The sequence below is a fragment of the Sciurus vulgaris genome, assembly GCF_902686455.1.
Source record: "Sciurus vulgaris genome assembly, chromosome: 1".
NCBI classification, from domain to species: Eukaryota; Metazoa; Chordata; class Mammalia; order Rodentia; family Sciuridae; genus Sciurus; species Sciurus vulgaris.
The window spans coordinates 12,404,625-12,425,788 of NC_136461.1; the positions used below are offsets into that span (position 1 = coordinate 12,404,625).

A 21,164-nucleotide genomic window follows, 5' to 3' on the forward strand; every position below is an offset into this window, starting at 1 on the left:
GGAAGGAAAACAATCACTTTATTTAAATGAGTTGAAGGACTATTTGGCTTTTCTCTGTAAGAGGAAGCAGTTAAGGGGTTTTATTTTATTTTTGGCCCTAATAATATTACAATCTCCAGGCTGGTTATTATCTGTCACTTTCCAGGAAAGATTGAAAAGAAAATAGTTTTATCCCAGGCAATTGTGAACCGTTCCATTTGATGAGTTGTTGTTCCCACTAAGATATTACATGTGCCCGCGTCAGGCGACCCGGCCCGGCTGGGTGGCTTTGTTTAACTGGTTACCGAAGGGAGGGAAGAAGAGAGCCTTCTCCTGCCTGCAGACCACGGTTCTCCAAAGGATGGGTGGGCGTGGGCAGGCAGGGAGGGCGCAGACCCCCGGTCCACGGGCAGATGGCCCGGCTAGGCAGCCCCAGGGAGACGGATCTGTGCCTCGGCTCCCCGGGGGCTTCCGCGGGGTCTGAGAGGAGGCGGCCCTTGGTTCTACCAAAACCTGCTTGGCAGGGCCTATGTGGTCCGAGAGGCTCTGCCCGCCAAAATTAAGACCTAGGATCCTGTGCTGAGCCTTCGTTTGTCCAGCTGAGAAACGGGGAGAGAGTATGTGGACAGAGCTCCATTGGTTGACTGAGCCCAGAACAAGGGTCGTGTGCTGGAATGGCTTTCCGTACCACAAGAGGACAGGAGCCCCAGGGCCGAGGGTCAGAAGTCCCTAAGGCCTTGTTCCAGAAGCATGCAAAAGCCATGTCACATAAACTCAGCTGAAAGATACATTCTACTTCAGCTGAAGCCCTCTTCCTAGGTAGCTCCTTCCAGAAGCTTCTCTGAGGACAGCTGGCCTCCTCCATGCCCATCTCTTATCAGCCATGTGACTTGGTCCTGTAACCTCTGCAGCCCTCCCCTGCCCTCCTCTGCAGAGGAGATGACGTGCTCACGTTCAGGGCCCTGGTGGCTGTCCTGCTGGCCTGTGAGCAGCACCCAACATGGGACGCGCCCCAGGTAGACACTATTGTAGTGGTCAGGAGCGTGATGTCCTGTCTTACTGTGTCCACAGTCCACGGCCCCGTCTTCCCTGCACCCCAGAAATCCAAAGAGGTCTGAACACTGCAGGGGTCTTTTTGTGATTCATTTGGTGGCCAAACTGGACTTGGCCTGAACCTCTCAGGAGGAGACCCAGCCTGGGCCACCGGGAGGTGATTTATCGACTTTATCTCAGCGCCGCCGTCCAGGGGCTTTGCTGCAGGATGTTAGCGGGGTCAATTACGCAGAGACCCCTTCTGCCCCAGGTGGGCTGCACAGTACCCGGAACAAGCCCCAGGTCACCCCTCAGAAGGAGGATAAGGCCTGAGTTCTGTCCACAGCAAACTGGGCTCCGGATGTGGGCAGTGGCGTTGGCGTGGAGGCCAGGCCGAGATTCCCAGCCCTGGTGTCTGCTGAATGGGCTTCCCTGTCTGGACGCTGTCTCCTGGACAGCTGCCCCTCCCCTGCAGGCACTTTGATCCAGCCCCAGCCTCCCGCCTGGGCAGCCTTTGCCCTCCTGTGTGTACACACACAGCAATGCACACGCGCACACACACACGCACACGCCGCACCTCGGGTGCCGAGTCTCCTTCCCGCACACTGTCCACTTCTCCCTCACCATGCAGGGTCCAGGTGCCTGGGGCCACCCGCCTGCTGGCCACCTGCTGGCCACCCCCTCACGGCTCTGCCCGCCCAGTCCCCGCTCTTCACACAGATCGTTGGCGCCAGATCCGCAGCGCCAGGGATCTTGAACAGACGGTGCGCTTCCCCAGCAAAACAGCTCCTTCCGGAAGCGGGCAGGCAGGAGCAGGGAGGCCCAGGCGACGGCTCTGTCCGAGGACCTGGCTCTCGGCTGGGGGAGACAACGGCCCGGAGGGGAAGGTCTTGGGGGGTTTAATGGGCTCCATTAAGGGTGACCGCGATGGAACTCAGAAGTTCCTTTCCACCAGGCTGTGCGGAGAGATGGAAACGACCCGGAGATTCATCCTCGCAGACTCTGGAGTAGCGATACTATCATGAGTCAATATTTATTGAGCACTTGCTCGTGGCAGGCTCTGCTCTAAGCACTTTATGTGAAATATTCAATCCTCACAACACCCTGTGAGATGATGTCTGTTACCATTCTCACTGTACAGAGGAAAGACCAGCTCAGAGAGGCTAGGCAACCTGTTCCAGGTCACACAGCCAGTACGTGGTGCAGCAAAGAGCTGATCCCAGGCAGCTGCACTCTAGAGCCACGATTCCTGACGGCACCTTATCAGTATCTGCTGCCATGGTAACAGGGTGCCGCAGATGACCACAGAGCCTCAGAGGTATACAGCCATAAGCACCTTTGCTCACACATCTGGGGACGAGCCAACCAGCTGGGCTCATTCCTCGTTTCCAGGGTCGGCATCCCCAGGCTGTCCTTGCTGGGACAATGGGGACGACTCAGCCCTGACCCAGGGGTCTCGGCTCCCACAGCCTGTCCAGCAGGATCCCTGGCCATGGCAGAGACCGGTGGTGACGTGCAGGTCCCCTGCAGGCTGGTACGTGGCCACTTTTCTGTTGGCCAGAGCAGGGCACAAGGCCAGCCCCACACAAGGAGCGGGAAGGAGAAGGTGCCCTTTAGTGAGGGACACTGAGTGTGGACCCCTTGCAACTTGCCCCAGCTGCACACAGGGACCATGGGGACAGGGACTGGCACAGGCCTGGGTCCCCTGGGAAACGAGGACCACCAGGACTCCGTTGCCATGGACTCTGCCTTCTAGGGGTCCACTCTGCTGGGGGACCCCGCCAGCGGGGCCAGCAGACGTGCCTTCAGATGCCACAGACAAACCACAGGAGAGACGGTTCCTGCCCTGGGAGAGGCCACGGGGTGGCGGAGGCTCAGCCTCCCCTGGAGAGCCGGGCTGCAGAGGCTGTGACCCTTGCTCAGAGCACCCGGTCTGCTGGGCAGGCGCTGACCTCACTCTCGCAGGAGTGGGAAAGACAGCCGCATGGTCAGAAAATGAAGCCACTGTCCCCACGGGCCAGAGGATCTGAGGAGACGCCTCACCTGATCCAGCGTGTCAGCCAGGCGGGCATCCCTGGTCTCTGGTGGAGCCTCCTGTGGACGCTCTCCTGGCCTCCTGCTTGGGCCCCCTCTGGGAATCTTCTGGAGTTCCTCTCTTCCTCCCTCTCTCCACAGCAGCCACTTCGGGGCTCAGAGGGAGAGGGGAAAGAGGTCTGGACACCGTGGGCCCCTCAGGCAGCGTGGAGAAGGGAGGAGGGACTGGAGGGAGGGGAGGGAGGGACATGGGCCCCAGGGCTGAACCCGTGACTTTTGGGAGGTTGAGCCCTGAGCTCCACAGCAGGAGGACCCACTGGGTTCTTTGGACCCCTCGGGGCTCCCTCTTTACAGTTGGACAGGCTGAGGGTCTGGTCTGGACCTTCTGGAGTGGACAGAATTGCAGTCCGCAGGCCGGGCGTGTCCGAGAGCTGTACCTGCACGTGGCCATGCCCGTCCACTATGTATTGTCCGTGTGGCAGATTCAGTAGCTGCAGATGGCACCGTGTGGCCCGCAAAGCTGAAAACAGCTACTTCCGCTCTTACAGAAGGTGTGCCTGCCGCCCAGCTCCACCAGGGTGGGGGCCTGTGACTGTCCCAGGCCCAGCACTGGGCCTGGCCCCAGGAGGTGCTGGGCCAGGCTGCGCGGGGTGCAGGGATGAAGGACCGGCCTCCCGCCTCCCGCCCCCCGACCCGGGCTGCCCCAGGCGGAAGGAAGCATCCCACTTCACCACGAGGAGCAGTCCTGCCCCTTCCGCTGTCCCACCCGGACAGGCGGCCAGCAGGCCTTAGGAAGGGCAAAGCCAGCAGGCTCCGGGTTCCGGCCGTTGGGTGGCAGAGTTGGCCCTGGGATGGGTGTCCCGGCCCACCGCACGGGCCACCCACGGGGAAGCAAGCCTTCCCGCCAACCCCGAGACGCTGCGCTGAGATTTTGGTCTTTGGTCTTTGGCAGAAGGTGTCGGGGGGTGTTTGCAGGCTGGGGTTGTAAACAGGGCGTTGGGGACACTGGGATCCTGGGACGCAAAGCGGAGGCAGAGATGGTCCCCAAAGGCAGGTGGCAGGAGGACTCCAGAGCCCCTCGGGTACGCGAGCAGCTGAGACCGTGGCCGAGCCTGCCCTGTCCTCCTCAGGCACTGCCTCAGATGACCGTGGAGGAAGTGACTTGTCACGACTTGCTGAACAAAGCCAGCAGGTCCTGTGCAGGAGGAGTGGGCGTGGGAGGCTCAGGACAGGGTGAGGACACAGGGGACGGGGCGGAGTGCACCCTTGGGCCCCCGAGGCAGGGCCCGCCTCAGCCCCGTCCCCACGGATGCGGCTCCTGGAGAACCACGGCCCGGGGCATCTGTGAGGGAGTTGGGCGCCTGCATCTCTCCTGAGCTGGCCAACCACCTGGTGTCCTCAGCTCTCCCAGTGACCCTCCACCTCCAGGAGCAAGCGAGCTTAGACAGACACGTGGGCTTGGCGCAGGGGAGCCGGGCAGCCTGCGGAGGGAGGGTCAGCGGGAATCGGTGCGACGGCAGCTCAGAAGCTCCAGTACCATCTGCTGGTGATGCTGACGAGATTCAGGGTGACCCCCTGGGGCACCTGGGACTCCCCAAGGGACGGCTTGGCTTGCTGGGGGCTTCGGGTGACTCTTCTCTGGATGGAGGAGCATCCAGGAGGCCTTGGTCCTGGGTCCCGGGCTCCGTGCCAGTGCTTGGGGAGGACTTCCCGGAGGAGGCGGAGGAAGAAGGGGAGGAGGCCGGGAGCCAGCGTCCCTGAGAGGATGAGGAGCACGTGTGCCTGGGCAGAGGCCCCTCTGGGTCCAGGAGCTGCCCAGATCCAGAGCGTGCACCTCCTAAGACGGCCCTGTCCCCGCACGAGGCTGGAGCCCCGGAGGCGGAGCCGGTCCCCACCCCAGACTTCCTGGAGAAGAGGGAGCACCACGTGGGTGCCGTCAGATGGCAGCTCAGGAAGGGCGGCGGCCATCTCGCCCCGTCTGAGGACGCCCCCACCCCTGGAGCTGCCCCTTGTTTCCGCTGCGATCCCGGCTTCCCTCCCCTCCAGGACTCTGAGAAACCACAGGGGCTTCAAAAAGACAGGGTCAGGCCCTGGGTGCAAAGCGGACCTTGCTGTGTGACTTCAGGCAAGACGCCTCCCTCTCTGGGGCTGTTTCCCTGACGCACTTCAGAAGCACCCTCCCTGCTCTCTGGACTCAGCACACACGCTCCGGCGGGCACCTCCTAGGCTCCCCGTAACGGCCCCTCCTCCCAAGGCCATGGCTCCTCTCCAGGACCCAGGCTCCCCAGGGAGCCGGGCAGAGCCCTTGCGCTTCCGCTGGCCGAGGGCGGCTGGTTTCGCATTCTGCTCCACAGGCTCTGTGGCTGAATCCCCAGCCCTGCGGGGAACCAGCGTCCAAAGAGCCCAGCCGCCTGGCAGTGCCCCGTCCGTCCGCCCTCACCCCGAGCTCTGGAGAGCAGCTTCTTCGGGGACATCCACTTAAACAAGGGAGAGGCCGCTCGGGCTGAGTCCTGCGGACCTGAAATTCTAGGAAGAGTGGGCAGAGGTGGGGCACCCGATCTCTCACGCCCCCTGGGTTCTGCCAACCTTTGGCCCCTGCTCCTTCTGCTTCCTCCTCCCCGGGCAGTGGGTGCCTGCGGGGACCCTTTGGGACACCAGCACAGCGCCGGCACAAGGGGGGGGGAGCCTGATGCCGCCCGCTGTGGTCGCTCGGGCCCACGGAGCAGAGGCTGGATTTCTGGCCCTGCTGGCATCGCTGGCCGCCCTGGAACACGCCAGGCTGGGCGATGGCCCTGCGCCCACCCTGCCACTGGAGGGGGTCATCTCCAGCCTCCCTCCCCTAAGAGTCTAGTGGAGACTTCGGGAGGGGAACTAGCTGCCCCAAGCGGCGCCCGGCAGCTGTCAGTCACTGTCCTCCAGGAGCCGGCGTCCTGTAACGGGCGCCAGCAGCGTCCCTGCAGAGTGCACACCACCCTCCCACCGAGCCGCCCCGCCACGCCGCGCTGTTGACTCTCTGGCTTCACGTAGCGGGCCAGCAAGGCCCAGGGGACGCAGGGTGGCATCGACTCTGGGCAGCAGGCCCCAGAGATTCTAAACTGGTGAGAGGGCGTCCTGCCGGGCACAGAGTGGCCCTCACCCTGCCCCACTGCGTCGGGGACAGGTCACGATGGGCATGCCGCCTCTGGAGGGGAAGCTCCCCCGCCCTGGCCACACCCTGGTGTCCCCAAGCCTCTGCCAGCTCCAGGGGGCCACCCTGGCACCAGGGGATCTGTCACCGGATGACGGCACCTGTCCGCGCTCTCTGCGCTTCACGGGCGACACAGAATCGGGGCGACCGCTCACGTCCGCATCCCCGGACTTCCCCAGTTTTTGCACGACGCGCCGCATCCCGGGTCTGCGCTGGTGACAGGTTCCGCCCGGTTTGCTCGAGACTGTGGAGTTCAGATCTGAACGGGCTGCCTCCCACCACCCCCGCGAGCCCGAGAAGACCCGGTTTGTCGTTCACCCGAGATGGAAAGTCCGTTCTGCATCTGACCACCTTCCCCAGGCCCAAGGGCAGATACCATGACTCCCGCCTCCCCGGACGCCCAGGACCAACAGCAGCGGTGGCGGAAGGGACTAGGCTCCGTCTTTGGCTCATGTCCAGGGGGCCACTTCCCCTAGGGTGGCCCCGGCCTAAGCTCCTGACCTCCCCGAGGTGCGTGGAGAGGGCTCTCTCCCCCAGGGCAGTGGACTCCGTCGGGGAGACCGTGTGCCCGGCTGGAGGAGGGTGTCTTGGGAGCCTGGGACGGAAGGAAGTAACGATGTCCCAGCCTGGTCCCCAGCCACTCTGCCCCTCCGGCCGGGCGACCTTGACTTCAGCTCGAGGCCTTGGTCTTCCACCTGCAAGGTGGGATGAGGGCCGCAGCTCACGAGGAGGCCAGCGGATCTGTGGGGCACGGGCCTGGCATCTCGTAAGCTGGGAAGCGGCCACACTCCCCTGGCGTTAGGCCACCCGCGTCCTGTGGCGACATCAGTCCCTCCTGGCGTTTCCTGGCTGCGGGATGAGTGATGGGCAGAGGCGGGTCTCTGAGTGGGCGGAGGGTGCCCCCTTGGCTCTTGTCAGGGCTGCTCGGCCTCCAGTCCAACCCCCTGGACAGGAGAGGCATTTTAACTCAAAGCCCCAGCGGTCGGCAAATCCTCCAGAATGTTCTCCACTTGGCCTTCAGACATGAACTCCCTCAAACGACGGGGGTGTGCAAAGAAACAAGGGAACCCCAGGAATGGACCCGGGCCTCGGCCTCTGTCCTCCCTCTAGAGTGGAAGAGCCCCTGACCAGATCTCCTGTCCCTCACGCGGCCCCACGGTGCTTCCTCTACTCTCGGCTAGAGAGATCTTTTAGCACAGAAATCAGGCAGGTCTCTCCTCTTTTTAACCTTCCATTATCTTCTCATCACGGCCAGAGTGAAATCCAACCTCCTTTCAGCAGCCGTAAGACCATAGGTGATCTGACCCTGGGGAGCTCTCTGCACTGAGAACCCATCAGTTTCCACCGTGGCCCCCACATTCGCCTCTCTCTTCCCTGGACGCAGCAAATCCTGTCTCAGGACCTTGGCGGCTGCTTGATCTCCACGTGGCTCCCCCAGGACAGCACCTTCTTCCCGCTCGGGTTCTAGTGACGCCTTCCCCCACTACCGTAGCCCCAGGTGGTTGCCTGGCTCCTCGCACAGAGCAGTGACCATCACCTGCACGACCATTTCGTCCTTGCCCCCACCCTGGGAGGAGGCAGCAGTGTGCCCCATACGGATGAGGAGACCGAGGCTCCCGGGGCGAGGGAACGTCTGCGTCCCTCAGGGAGCGAGGGGTCCAGCTGGGACTGGAGCCCCAGGTGCTCGGACTCGGATCCGCTGTGACCCTCTTTTCCTTTTTCTTTTTTAATAATTTTGCCCATGAAGCCCTTGTTCTCAGGGGAAGGAGAACAAAACACAACCGGATCTATAATGAAAAGCAAATGGGATTTTTTTTTTTTTTTTTTTGGTTGTAATAATACCAAGTACTCGTTCAGTGCCAGGTAAAGATTTTTTTTTTTTAATATACCGGGTGGTGTTTATTGGACAGCTACCTCGTAACAGGATCCAGCACCAGACTCTTCAGTTCTCTCCCCAGAGAAAATAAACTGGCCCCCTGCTGACCTGGTGGGCAGCGGGGCCATCTGCACACCGCTTGCCGGGACCCAGGACGGGAGCAGCCACATCGCCCCCCTGCCCAGCCTCTGTTAGGAAATCAGGGCCCACGTCTGACTAGCGGGTGTGGCTGAAGTGGACCTGGCCCTGAGGGCAGGAGCCTCACTCTGCCCGGCTCTGGAGCCACTAGTCCAACCCCCTGGACAGGAGAGGCATTTTAACTCAAAGCCCCAGTGGTCAGCAAATCCTCCAGAATGTTCTCCACTTGGCCTTCAGACATGAACTCCCTCAAACGACGGGGGTGTGCAAAGAAGCAAGGGAACCGCAGGAATGGACCCGGGCCTCGGCCTCTGTCCTCCCTCTAGAGTGGAAGAGCCCCTGACCAGATCTCCTGTCCCTCACGTGGCCCACGGTGCTTCCTCCGCTCTCGGAACAGGTCTCCTGGGAGCCTCCCCGGCTAGGGGGGCCCTCGGCCTGCCCCTGGGGTTCCTGGACAGTCTCCGTCCTCTGTCTTTACGTGGGCGACTTCCCTTGACCCTCCGGATCCCCTCTCGTCCTTCTTGAGGCCCAGAGGCTGACCGGTACTGACGGCCTCGCTGGGCAAGGTGTGGCCTCTCCGTTACCGTGACAGTCGCCCGAGGGGCTCTCTGGTTCCATGGTCATCCACTGGCCCCAGGCTTCGTGCCTCTGCCGGGGCAGCTGTCACGGCCGGCGTGTGTGGACACAGCCGCTCGGCGCCTGGGGAGTGAGAGAGGAGAGGAGGAGGGCCTGGGGCCCACGGTCACCTCCAAGGCGCCCTCGGTGACTGGAGACGTCCCCGTGGGCCCACATCTTAGAGGCCTGACCGCCTCCCGGTACCGCCACCCTGAGGACCAGGCCTCCACCACACAGGCCTCTGGGGACATTGGACCCAGACCAGAGCAGGCACCTTGCCACTGCCTCCCAGCAGGGTTTGGCCAAGGGCTGGCACCGGCAGGGGAGGGAGGCCGGTGGAAACGGGGTCCCGGTCCTCACTCCACAGCCCCTCCCTGCTGGCTCCCGGTCCCTTTGTCCCTCCGCCGACCCAGGTGGCTCTCAGCAAATGGAGACCTGGAACCATCGACCAAAGTCGCCCCAGCAGGGGTGCAGTGGAGGTGGAACCCTGCTCAGGCTCAGCCCTTCGCATCCACCCTGATCTCGGTGGGGACGCTGGGTCGTATTCAGTGGGCAGCGGCCTGGGCTGCAGGGGTCAGGCAGCTCCCCAGTGCAGGCAGCGCTGGGAGACCAGCTCCACAGGGTCCCCTCCCTCTCCACGGGTCTCCCGAGCTCCAGAGTCGGGCTCCTCGGCTGGCGGCGGGGGCTCCAGAGACAGGACGCAGCAGCGGCCGGCCCTGAGCTTGAGTCTGTTCACCGGCTCCCCCTCCATTGCTGCCCGGTTTCAAAGGAAGCGATCACAGGCCCCTCTCCCAACGTGGGAACGTGGAAGGACAGGGGCCATCTTGAATCCAACGCCATCCCCTCCTCGTTTGCTGAGAGCTGGGCTCACAGAACCCTCGTCCAGGGTCAGACCTGCCCTGCGGATTGCGCTCATTTCACCCTCCCTGGGCTTTCGATCTTAATGAGCTGACTCTGAACTTGGACATGGACTCCCCACGTCGACCCTGCCGTCCACGGGCTCCCAGCTGGGCAGGGCTCGGGGCTGGCTGGTCTGATGCAGCAGGACACTGATACGTGCAGACCGTCGGGCGTTTATATGACTCAGATGGCCCAGCAGGAATTTTGGAAGATGTGCAGTCTGCTTCCGAAGGTCCCCAAGATGGAGGGAAGGAGCGATGCACTGGGCGGCCTGGGAGTCTGTATTCTTGGCGTGGCGCGGCCCTGTGGCTGGAACTCATCACCGGGTCTCCCTGCAGCTGCACCCTGTAGGCGGAGGAAGGCTCAGGGGCAGTGTGTCCCTGAGCGAGAGGCCAGCTCTGCCCACTCTTCTTGGACAGGTCATTTCGTCACTCGGACCTCAGTCTCTTCCTCTGAAAACTGGGGTGGACATAGTTGTCTCTTCGGGCTGCTGCACTAATGGAATCTGGTGACACGCACAGGGTCGTGGTCCCTCCTGTCAGGTGCACAGCCTCTCCTGTCCACTCTGAGAGGCTCAAGTCCCCGTTACCCAGGCCACATCTAGCACAGCTCTGGCACATAGTAGGCAATCCAAACTGACTATCAAACTGAGCAGCTGCAAAAGAAGAAAGAAGATAGGACTTTTCTTTTTTAGAATCATGTACAAGAATATCCTGAGAAGCTGTTTGCCAGTCGAGCCAAACTGGGAGCTGTCCGGGTGCCTGTTGACAAAAAAAAAAAATGACTGAACGAACAGTGGTTTCTCCGTACAATGGAATACCACGCAGCTGTGAACAGGAATAAGCTAGGGGCATGCACGCAGCCAATGGATCTCAAGAAGAGTGTGCTGCAGCAATAGAGCCTTCCCTGAAACCACATAGTATTCGGTTCCATTCGTAGAAAATTCTAGCAGAGGAAAATGGCGAGAAAGAAAATCAGAATAATGGCGGTCTCTGGGGCCATGATGGACAGCAAGGGGCAGGGAACTTTCTGGAGTGACGGTGGTTCTGTGAATCATGGGGTGGGGGGCGGTCATGCCAGCAAATGCATTTGTCAAAACTCAAAAACCTGAACCGCCGGGTGCACCTGAGATCTGTGCAGTTCCGCACGTGTACATTTTACCTCCAAAGAAAATGTCTGGCAAGTAGACGTTGAACTCGAATCATGATATTCACCCAGAAGATGGAGGAGGACAGGGTACCGACGTCCGCAGCTCACTGTGAAGAGGGTCCGCTGGGCCGGGGTCAGTGGGGGGCCGGGGGAAAGGCCGGCAGGGTGCTGGCCTGGCCTCGGAGGCCTGGGCGTGACCCCAGGGAAACCCGAGGGTGCAGAATCGTGGCCTGAAGCAGGCGCGGTCGGGGTTGGCTCGAGTCGCCAGGTGGTCGGCACCCGCGGCTTAACACGCTTGACCCGTTTCTGCACGTTTTCAAATGTTCAAAATCGAATGTTGGGGGGACATGAAGCTGGAGGCCTGGGCCCGTGCCTGCGTCTCGGGTCCCCATCCATGAGAGGCAGGGGGCTCCACTCAGGGCAGCGCCAGGACCCAACAAGAGGCCAGCGTCACACATTGAACCAAGAGGATCCTGGAGCCTGTCCCTGTGCGTGCATGAGGCCTGGGCTTGCCCGGCCTCCTGCGCCTGCCCTCCGCCGGCCGCCGCTCTGACGGAGGCCCCCTCACCCTCTCCTTCTGACTCATCTGCACGGCTCTCTCCCACACCACACGCTCCCCGCCTCTTCCTTAATTTGACAGATTATCCATGGACTCCAGGAGGCGGGGGACTTTGGTTCACAGCTGTATCCCTTGCTCCTAAAACAGCTTCCGGCACACAGTAGGGACACAACTGATCTTCACTGGATAGAAGTGACAAGTTCACAGAGGCTGAAGTTCCAGTGTAACTGCTGAGCGCAGAGCCCTGCCACCCAGGAGTGGCCCGTGGGAGGAACCTCCCCCGGCAAGGACAGAGGGACTTAGAAATCCGCTACCCTCACCCCCTTTCACGGATGGGCAAACCGAGGCCCAGAGAGGAACTGGGAGCTCTCGGCCTCCACTGGTGGCTAAGCAGAGGAACTCTTGCTCTCTAGCCAGCTGCCGAGCTCACGGGAAAGCGTTCACGCCCAGAACGGCTGGCAGATGGACAGACAGACAAGCTCCCGAGGCTGGGCCATGGGCAGCGATGTGGGCCGTGCGTTAATTACAGGAGCAGGACCTGCCCGCTGCCCCTGGTTAGCAGGTGGGCAGGCAGGTGCAGGCCACGTCGGCAGCCAATCCTGCTGGCACGGCCCCCGTTGTCTGCGGTGGCTGCTCTGCACGGCGGGCCAGGCAGATTGGCGCAGCAGGTCCCTCCTGACTGCCTGGGTCAGCAGATGGGCACAAGCTGAGCGGCTGTCCCCACAAGCCTGTGCTGCCTGCAACCTGGCCGCACAGGTGAGCTCACGCTGGGTGGCACGGGGCAGGAGAGTTGAGTGTGACCCTGGAGGGACATGCAGGGCCTCTGAGCCAGAGTCTGGTCCGCAGATGCTGGTCAGGTGGGACTCAGCCCGGCCTCTGCCCCCACCTGCCCAACCCGCTCGGGGATCCAAGACTCAAGCTCACATCCCGGGAAGTGGGTCCAGGAAAATGGCCTCTTCTCTCTGTCCCCAGAGCCTCTCTCCAGACCCTGGGGTCTTGTCCCTGACCCACGTGCTCGCTGCAGCTGGGGGTCTCTCCGAGCTGAGGAAACTCAGCGGCGCTCTACCACGGAGCTACGTCCCCCGCCTTTTATCTAGTTTGAAGGGGGGTCTCAGGAAGACCTCGGACTCCCCTGTCTCAGCCTCCCAAACTGCTGGAGTTGCAGGTGTGACCGCCATGCCCAGCTCAGGGGGACTTCTATTTTACTATTAGCACTGGTCACTCCCGGGCTGGACGCCTTCGGTGGCCCCCCACTCCTGCCAACAGGGTAATCGTGATAATAGCCTCTACCAGGCCGGGCGATACGGCTGGTGGCAGGAGCGTGGGGGTCCCCACAACCCTTCCAGGCCCCTCCCTCAGCACTTCACGTGGAGGAGCCCAGCACCCCCGGCCAGTCAGGGACGGCACTGGGCCCACCCTTATTGCAGACAGGAAGCCTGGCCTCCTCTGCCCCTGCCAGGCCCTCCCCGCCTCCCCCGCCGAGGCTCCGATTCTCATTAACAATGCAGAGTCCGGGTTCCAGCCGGGGCTCTGAATTCGGCCCTCCAGAGCGGGTCAGATGGACACGTCCACACCCCAGGCCCCACTGGCCCTGGCGATCGCGCGTGGGTTGAAGTTTAGGTGTTGGCCACCCTGCAGTCCTTCCCATCTCCCTGCAGGGGTCTCAGGGCATCCTGGCCCGGGTCGGGGGAGTGCCGGCAGCCCGGGGGTGGGTCACCACTGTGGCTCTTGGGTCCAGCGGGTGGAGACTGGGCGTGGGAACATCGAGGGGCCAGGCTGGCCTGCTGCTTCTCCTGCGCAGGAGGCACTACTACCCCCACCTGCTCGCTTACCTCCCAGTCCCCACCTGGAGGAGGGAGTGGTGTCCGCTGGCCTGGCAGCCACGGGTGCGCGTGGCAGGTGGGCACGCGCTTTGTTAGGATGCCAATAGACCCGAGTCTTCTGGAAGCACCCGTGGACTCCTCGTGGGCGCTCGGTGGGCTGGCCGTCCACACGCGGCCCCCACCTGCTCACACCCTGGCACACCTGCCCGGGCACCTGCCCAGTGGGTGCGGGTCTAGGAGGAAGCTGCCGCTCCCCCGCCTGCATTCTCGCCCCTTCCCGGGCTGCCGTCTGCCATCGCGCGGTAACCAGATGAGACAAGGCAATTTATGACACCAGCTGTCGCTGTCAAAGCCGGATCTCCCACACAGGCCGGGGAGGCCGATTACCCCGCCCAGCCCTGCCGGAGCCGCAGCTCCCCGGACACAGAGCAGGCCGGGACCCGGCCACCCAGAGAGCAAAGGCACTGACTCCAGGCTTCCCCTCCTTCCTGTCCCCAGGGTCTGTCGTCCCCTCCCTTGTCCCCCATGTCCATGGCCACACCTCTGGCCCAGCTCCAGGCGTGGGAGCTGAAAGAGCCGCTTCAGGGTGGAGAACAGGTGGGTGCGAGGGTTGGGTGGAGAGTGGCCCCGGGTTGCCTTGGTAACGAGACCAGGCGACCTGTGCCCCTCCCCCTATACCGCAGACCTTCAGGTGGCCACCCGGCTGTCCCCTGCCTCCTCTCCACCTCCATTTTCTCACCTCCTCCGGGAGCACCCCTGCCTAGGTGTCGCTCCGCCTGGGATACCCTCTCCCTTCCTGGCCCCCAACCCAACCTTCATCCAGCCCTGCTGCTGGAGACCCTGCAGGACTTTGGAATCAGACCCAGGCCCAAACCCCCACTTGGCCACTCTCCAGCTGGGCAGCCTGGCAAGTGGTCTCCCTCCTCCGGCCACAGGCTTCGCACCTCTAGAAGACGTCTGTTTCCATGGAAAACGACGGGCTGGGAGAGTCCACCGTGGGCCGGACGGGGTTCTAGAAGCTGCCCGGCGCTCCCGGGCTGCAGCCCGACTGGAGAAATCAGGACGCGCACGTCTCAGAAACCGCGGGGAGCCGGGCCCCTGCTGCCCCCTCCGCGTGGTCTGCAGCTGCCCACAGCTTGCCTGGCTCGGCGACAGGCTCACAAAGGCACTAGTGCCCAAAATGTATCACCGGGTCTCTGGGCCTCAGTGACCCTTCCGGTGGCTTAGCTGGTTTGGTGCCGACTTGGTCCTGGACCTCCAAGGGAGTTTTCTTGGCAGAATTTCCAGTGTCTGAGCCCAGGACAAGTCCACTGCAGTAGACCAGAAGTCCATTCTTTCCTTGACCGACTCTGTATCCACTTCACAAATGCATATCCAGGATGCACTACGTGCCAGTCCCCACGCCGGACACGCAGGGTTGAATGAGATGGGAAAGGGCCTTCTAGGCAACAGTTGCTTGGTGGAAGATTCTAGAATGCTCATCACCTTCCACAGTGTAGAAACAGCTTAACAGTAGTGTCCACTTCCCACTGCCACTTCACAGGGTGCTTCTGCCTATTTCTGTTCCTTTGGTGTTTCTAACAACTCTGGGACATAAGCTCGAACAACAGCCCTCGTTTTCCAGATGAGGAAACTGAGGGTCAGAGATGATCTGGGATCTGCCTGAACATCCAGAGCCAGTGAATGAAGCTCCCCCGGCAGAACCAATTCTTCCCAAGCTCGTCTCAGTGTTCTGGCTGACATTTGTCCCTTGCGTGATCTCATTTAATGACCTTCTCTGAGGCCACCCTGTTGGGCAGTGATCCCTCACGCCCATTCGCAGCCAGGGAGGGTGACCAGCTGGAGCTGGGATTTGAACCTGCGCCGGGCTGAGGCAGGATCCCAGGGCACCCACTCCTCCATAGCTAATCAGTTCATTAAAACCCTCCTTTCAAACACTCCCTTTTGGCTCCTGGACATGGAGACCTCAGCTGCTCTGTTTTCAAGAGAGCAAATTCCTTCCCCGCTGGAGAGGAGGTAGGATAATGTAGGCAGGCAATTTAAACAGCTCCGACGAAAGCAGCAGTTTCCACTCTGCCACTATTACACTTCCCAGCCGCGGCGGGATTGGCCCATAAGTGGGATATCAAGTTTATTACAGCTATTTCCAACCTGTAATTGGTTTTGTGGAACACAAAGGGAAGAGGTGGGAGGGTGGAGGTGATTTCTCCCCCTTACTTCCTTTTCTTCTTATTTTTTTCTTTTTCAAACGATGGCACCCAGGGATGTTGGGAGGCTGCTGAAGTTGGAGACTTATTTATTTATTTATTTTTTAATTAAAACGCAGCCAGTTGGTCAGCAGGCTCTCCAGCTGCCCGTTGGACTAAGTCCATTGACCTGGCCACAGTCCGGTTTGCTGGTGGGGGGCAGCCGCACCCTGGGGGTGTGGGGAGCCAGGTCAGCGAGGGCTGGCTGGTTGGAAAGAGAGTTCAGAGGTCACTGTGCCCTGATCTCCTTAGGAGACTTTTAGGGAAACTGAGGCTTGGGGGAACCGTGCTGAGCGGCCTGTGGGACTCACGCCCAGCTTCCGGCCGGTCAGGGAGAGGTAGCGCCACGGGTCATTTGGGGAATTCGTAGCAGAGACGCTGTCAGAGCAGGAGGGAAAAGAACCACTCTTTCTTAAGCACTGATTACGCATCTGCTGCCCACTCTGGCCACCTCCCCACTTTGGACGTAAGTAAAAACCAGTAATAGTGAAAATGTGTGGGACACTTTGCCAAACAGTCACAAGTTCATGCTTGCAAGCAATGCCTAGCGTGGAGTAAGCACTCACCGAGCGCCAGCTGCAGTAGTGTCCCCTTATCTGGGCTTCATTTTCTGTGGTCTCAGTTACCCATGGTCAACCCAAATCTGATAATATGACATGGACAATCTAGAAACAAATAATCCATAAAATTTTACTATTTTGCCCTTCTGAGTAGTGTAATGAAATCTCACACAATTCCACTCCATCCTGCCTGGGATGTGAATTCTTCCTTTATCCAGAGTATCCACCCTCTATATATTACCCTCCTGTTAGTCACTTAATAGCCAACTTGGCTATCAGGGTGTTGCCGTCTTCCCTATCACGGAAATGAGAGGGAGAGATTCCGTTCATATAAGTTATAGTATACTGTTATAATTGTTCTATTGTTAGTTTTCTGTTAATCTCTTGCTGTGCCTATTTATAAATTCAACTTTATCAGACATATGTGAATATAGAAAAACAATATCTATAGGGTTCAGAACTATCTGAGATTTCAGGCATCATTGGGGTCTCAGAACTTATCCTCCATGGGCAGAGAGGACCACCAAATTCTTGCTTCCTTCTCTGTTATTATTACCACGTGCTGGGCGGGCCATGGGCTCTCTGTGTGCACGCTCTTATGCACTGAATTCTTACTCCAGTGCCTCCCTGGTAGAGGCCCACTTTGCAGATGAAGAAACGGAAGCACAGACACCTCTCCAAGGTCACACAGCAGTATGAAGAGCAGAGCTGGGATCTGAATCTCGGGCTCTGTGACCCCCAAAGCCTCTCATTCCGCTTTGCCAGACCCCCACGCCTCCGCCCTCCAAAAAGTCCCCCGGGCCTCCCTTTCCCACTAGCCCCTGCTGAGGGGCAGCCTGACCTGCGGCATGTGCAGTTCACTTGCTTCTCGGCCTCAGTTTCTTCATCTGCGAAGAAGTGAAGACATGCAGCTTCCAGAGCAGCTCGTGTAACAACGGCCCTGTGTCAACGGCCCCTGGAGTCCCATCTCCAGAACCCCGTGAGATAACGGAGGCGAGGGTCCGGGGGCACCGTCCTGTCCCTGCAGGTGCTGGTGGGCTTTTTGCACAGACGAGTAGGGGCGCTTGGGCCTGGTCGAGGCGTGTCCTCTGCCTGACAAGGATGTTCTCCTGCGACCTCCAAGAAAGACCAGCCACTCCTTTGGGGCCTCGCTGCAGGCCTGGGCTGAGGCTACCGGGCAGCTGGGTCAGAGAGCCCGAGGGGACTGCAGCCTGGCCCCCAGACTGTCCTGGCGAGTCTGCCTTGGAAACAGCGAGCACGTCCGCCCTTCCTGCAGCCCAGGGCCAGGTGAGGGCCCACCCGTCCCTTCCACCCTTCACCCGTGGGCTCAGCACTCGGCCGGCCGGGTGCAGGACAGGTGGAGGAAGACCCCGCCTCAGGCTCCCGTCTTGGGGGGCGTCCGCATTCCAGGGCCCTTTGCCTTGTCTGTCAAATTCTCCTGAATGAGTGAGGACATCAGGCGTTTCAGAAGCAGCCCTGGGACGGGGAAGTCCTGCGCATCCCCTCCTGTCCTCGCTGGGCAGAGCTGGTCCCCTCTGCCAGTCAGCGTTGCTGTCCATCCCAACCGGCCCACCTCCGGCACTTGCTCAGAGCGTCCGGGTTTCTGTTTTGGGGCTGCTTCCAGGGGAGCGAGTTCCTGGGCCTGCTTCCTCTTCCGCAGGGTGCGGCCCCCCGCAGCCGCCTGCCCCCTGGGTCCAACGCCTCCCCTCGTTCCCTGACGTCCTGCAACCCCGGCATTTCAGCAGGAGCTGGCCTGCCCAGCGGCCCTGCCCAGGAGGAGCAGCAGGCACGCTTGCCTCCTCTCCCGCCTCCCCAGGAGGCTGCCTGAGTCCCGCCCTACAGATGAGAAACCGGGGCTTGCGGAGGGAAGGGGCTTGTTCAGGTGCAGAGTTACACACGGGAGCCCAGGATTTGTCCGGGCCGGGCAGGAAGCTGCTCTGGCTCCGTGCTCAAAACCTCCAAAGGGTGGGAAGAGCCAGCTGGGACTGAGGGGCCCTGGGAGGCACCCACCTCCCCCAGGAAGCCTTCCTGGATGACCCCTCCCTGCAGGGCAATTCTCGACTCCTCCAGAAGGTCATCGGGTGACACTGGCAAACACCTGTTGCCTGACATTGTCTTCCTGGCGGGTCTCTCAGCTGACTGTGACCACGGGCCTCCCCACCAGACCCTGAGGGACCTTGGGCCGGGGGACCCTGTCTGCATTTCACTCCCTCTCTCTCCTGGGGCCTAGGATTCTGCCTGCAGGTCTCAAATCTGAGGAAGTTTCCAGAATTGAAGGGCAGGTGTCTTCCAGCATACCTCAACTAGTACCCATCGCACCTCAACTAGTACCCAGCACACCTCAACTAGCACTCAACAAACCTCAACTAGCATTCAGCACACCTCAACCTAGCACCCAGAACACCTCAACTAGCACCCAGCGCACCTCAACGAGCACCCAGAGTACCTCAACTAGTACCCAGCGCACTCAAGTAGCACCCAGTACACCTCAACTAGAACTCAACACACCTCAACTAGCATTCAGCGCACCTCAACTAGCACCCAGAGCATCTCAACTAGCACTCAGCACACCTCAACTAGCACCCAGCGCACCTCAACTAGCACTCAGCACACCTCAACTAGCACCCAGCACACCTCAACCTATCACCCAGAACACCTCATCTAGCACCCAGGCACCATCTGCCCACAGCCTGTGACCCCTGCCCAGCCCCCACCCAGCCTCTTCCTGGCAGGCGTACAGAAGACCCTCCTTGCAAACAGCTACTCACCTGAGAAGGTCCGGCCTCCCTTTTCCTGGCCTCCCCTGAGGCAGCGGAGGTGGGAGGACCGTGACCAGACCCCCAGCGTGGTGCCTGCCCCCAGCTCTCATCCTGGAGCCCGAGCCAGATCAGCCTCTCCAGGGCCTGAGGCCCAGGACAGCCCCTTCCTCCAGCAGAGGACCCCAGCCGGGCGGCCCCGAAGGAAGACACGCAAATAAAGCCCAAGAGCCCAGGCTTGTCCTTGAAACCCACCGTCCCGTCCCTCGTCCCTCGTCCCTCATCCCTCGTCCCTCGGCCGGAACCGCAGCTGCGATTTACGACTGGAAGGTTCCGCGCCCTGGGTGTGCGGCTCCGCGTGGGGCGCGGGTGTATTTTCCTAGTAATAAAACCCTCAGTCCCGGAGAATAAATTTGAGGAGACAGTTTTACTGACAGATTTTTTCTCTTTTGTGTAATAAAAAAAAATGGAGTGAGATTTGAGATGGGCGATGTGGCCTGCGCGCTGCAGGAGGAGATAAGGAGCGCGCCTGACGGCGGCTGGGGACGCGGGCGTGCGCAGGCCGGGACGTCCCTCTGCGCTCCGCAGGCCCCCGTGTCCCTCCACTCTCCGTCCCCAGGAGCCAGCCCGGCCGGTGGGCCCATACCCAGGGCCTCCCAGCACCTGGGGCCTCGCCCACCCCCGTAGCCTCTTCCGGCCTCCAAGTCTCCCCTGCGGAGTGGGGAGGCCGTCCTCCGTCTTCCCGCCTCCCAGGACTCTGGACCTCCCATGCCGTGGCGGAAAGGTGGGCTTCCCGGGGTCTCCCGGCCCCGGCGCTCCTGACGTCTGGCCCAGGGGTTTCTCTGGGGTCAGCCTCATGTGTCCTGAGATGGCCGGCACCATCCCTGGCCTCTGTCACCTGGATGCCAGGACCAAGATCCCCTCCCTGTTGTGACAACCCAAAACGTGTCCAGCACTGGCCAAATGTCCCTGGCAGGGAAGGGGGACAAAACGGACCCTGGCGGAAGGCCCTGGTTGGAAGGTACTTCGGCGGCTCTTAAGGGTCAGATGGTCGCGGGCTGGGTGGGGGCAGTAGAGGAGGAGAGGCCCTGCCGGGGAGCCCAGTGGGGCCTGCACTCTGGGCTGGGCGTCAAGAAGCCGATGGGGCTCGGACCCCCAGGAAAGCCGTCCTGCCGGCCTCCGCCTTGCCCTGGACGGCCGCCTGGACCTCCTGGGTCGTGCTGTGCGACGTGTGTCAGGGGTCTGTTCAGGGCAGGCTCCTCCCCCAGCCCCACAGGAGCCAGGCGCCCACCATCCTCCTCCCACTCTGGCTGGCTCCTCCTCCACGCTGTCCCCTGCTTGGACGCTGGGCCCTGTGCTGCAGGGGAGGCAAGGTGATGAGTGCTGGTCACCTGCCTCCCGACTGCACAGGTGCATAGGGCGGAGAAGCCAAGGCCTCGGGAAGCAGGGGGAGAGAGGCCGGGCTCAGTGAACCCTAAGGGGCCCCGCAGGGGACGTCGGTCCTGCTCTGATGCCCCTCAGGGCCCAGAGTCAGTGAAGGCGAGGTCGGCCTCCTGACCCTCCAGCGCCGACAGAGGCCTCCTCCTCCTTAGGGAGCGCGCAGTCCGGGGAGAGGAGACCTGTGCCTGACACAGTTGGTGCTCAATAAATGCTGGCTGGGTTGCACGGAGGCCAGGCAGATGTGGCCCGAGTCTGCCTGGGTGCAGATGTGCCCAGAGGAGCCCAGCCGTGCCCTGGGCCAGTGCCCCAGCCAGAGGACAATCCCGGCTGCAGAGCCCGCCTGTGCATCTCCCTGGCCCCTGGAGAACGTGTCCCGGGTACAGCCCGCCAGCCTCCTCTCGGCTGCCTCCCCCAGCGAGCGAGCGGCGGGGAGCTAATTCCTCTTGTGCAGGCCCAGGCATGAGGCTGTTAGCGCGGAGCCCAGCTGAGCCGGAGAGGCCGCGAGCCCCGGTCTATAATAGAGTTGCTGAGACAAGCGGAAAACGGCAGCCGCGTAAACAGATAAATAATTGAAGCGGTGACAACACACACCTTGCGCTCTGTGGAGTAACACTTTCATTAGCGGGAGGCGGCGGGCCGGACGCCGGGCTCTGCTGCCCACCCGCTGGGAGAGCTGGACTCCCGGCAGCCCCAGCCGGGCCCCTGCCTCCTGGGGCCGCGGTGTCCCCAGGTGGAATGGCAGCTGGGGGCGCCCTCCTGCCTCCCACGGGCCAGTCCCCGCACACACCCCTTTTCTCGGGGCCGACTCCCTGCCTCCAGCCTCCCACCTACTTGGTCCTCAGCCTAAGGCCAGAGGGAGCTGGTGAGTGG

General features: G+C 61.5%; 1 protein-coding gene across 2 annotated transcripts in view; it reads left to right on the plus strand.

Annotated features, from left to right (window-relative positions):
* IGSF21 (immunoglobin superfamily member 21) overlaps nt 1-21,164 on the plus strand; it is a 195,723-nt gene that overhangs the window by 106,400 nt on the left and 68,159 nt on the right. The window lies entirely within an intron of this gene.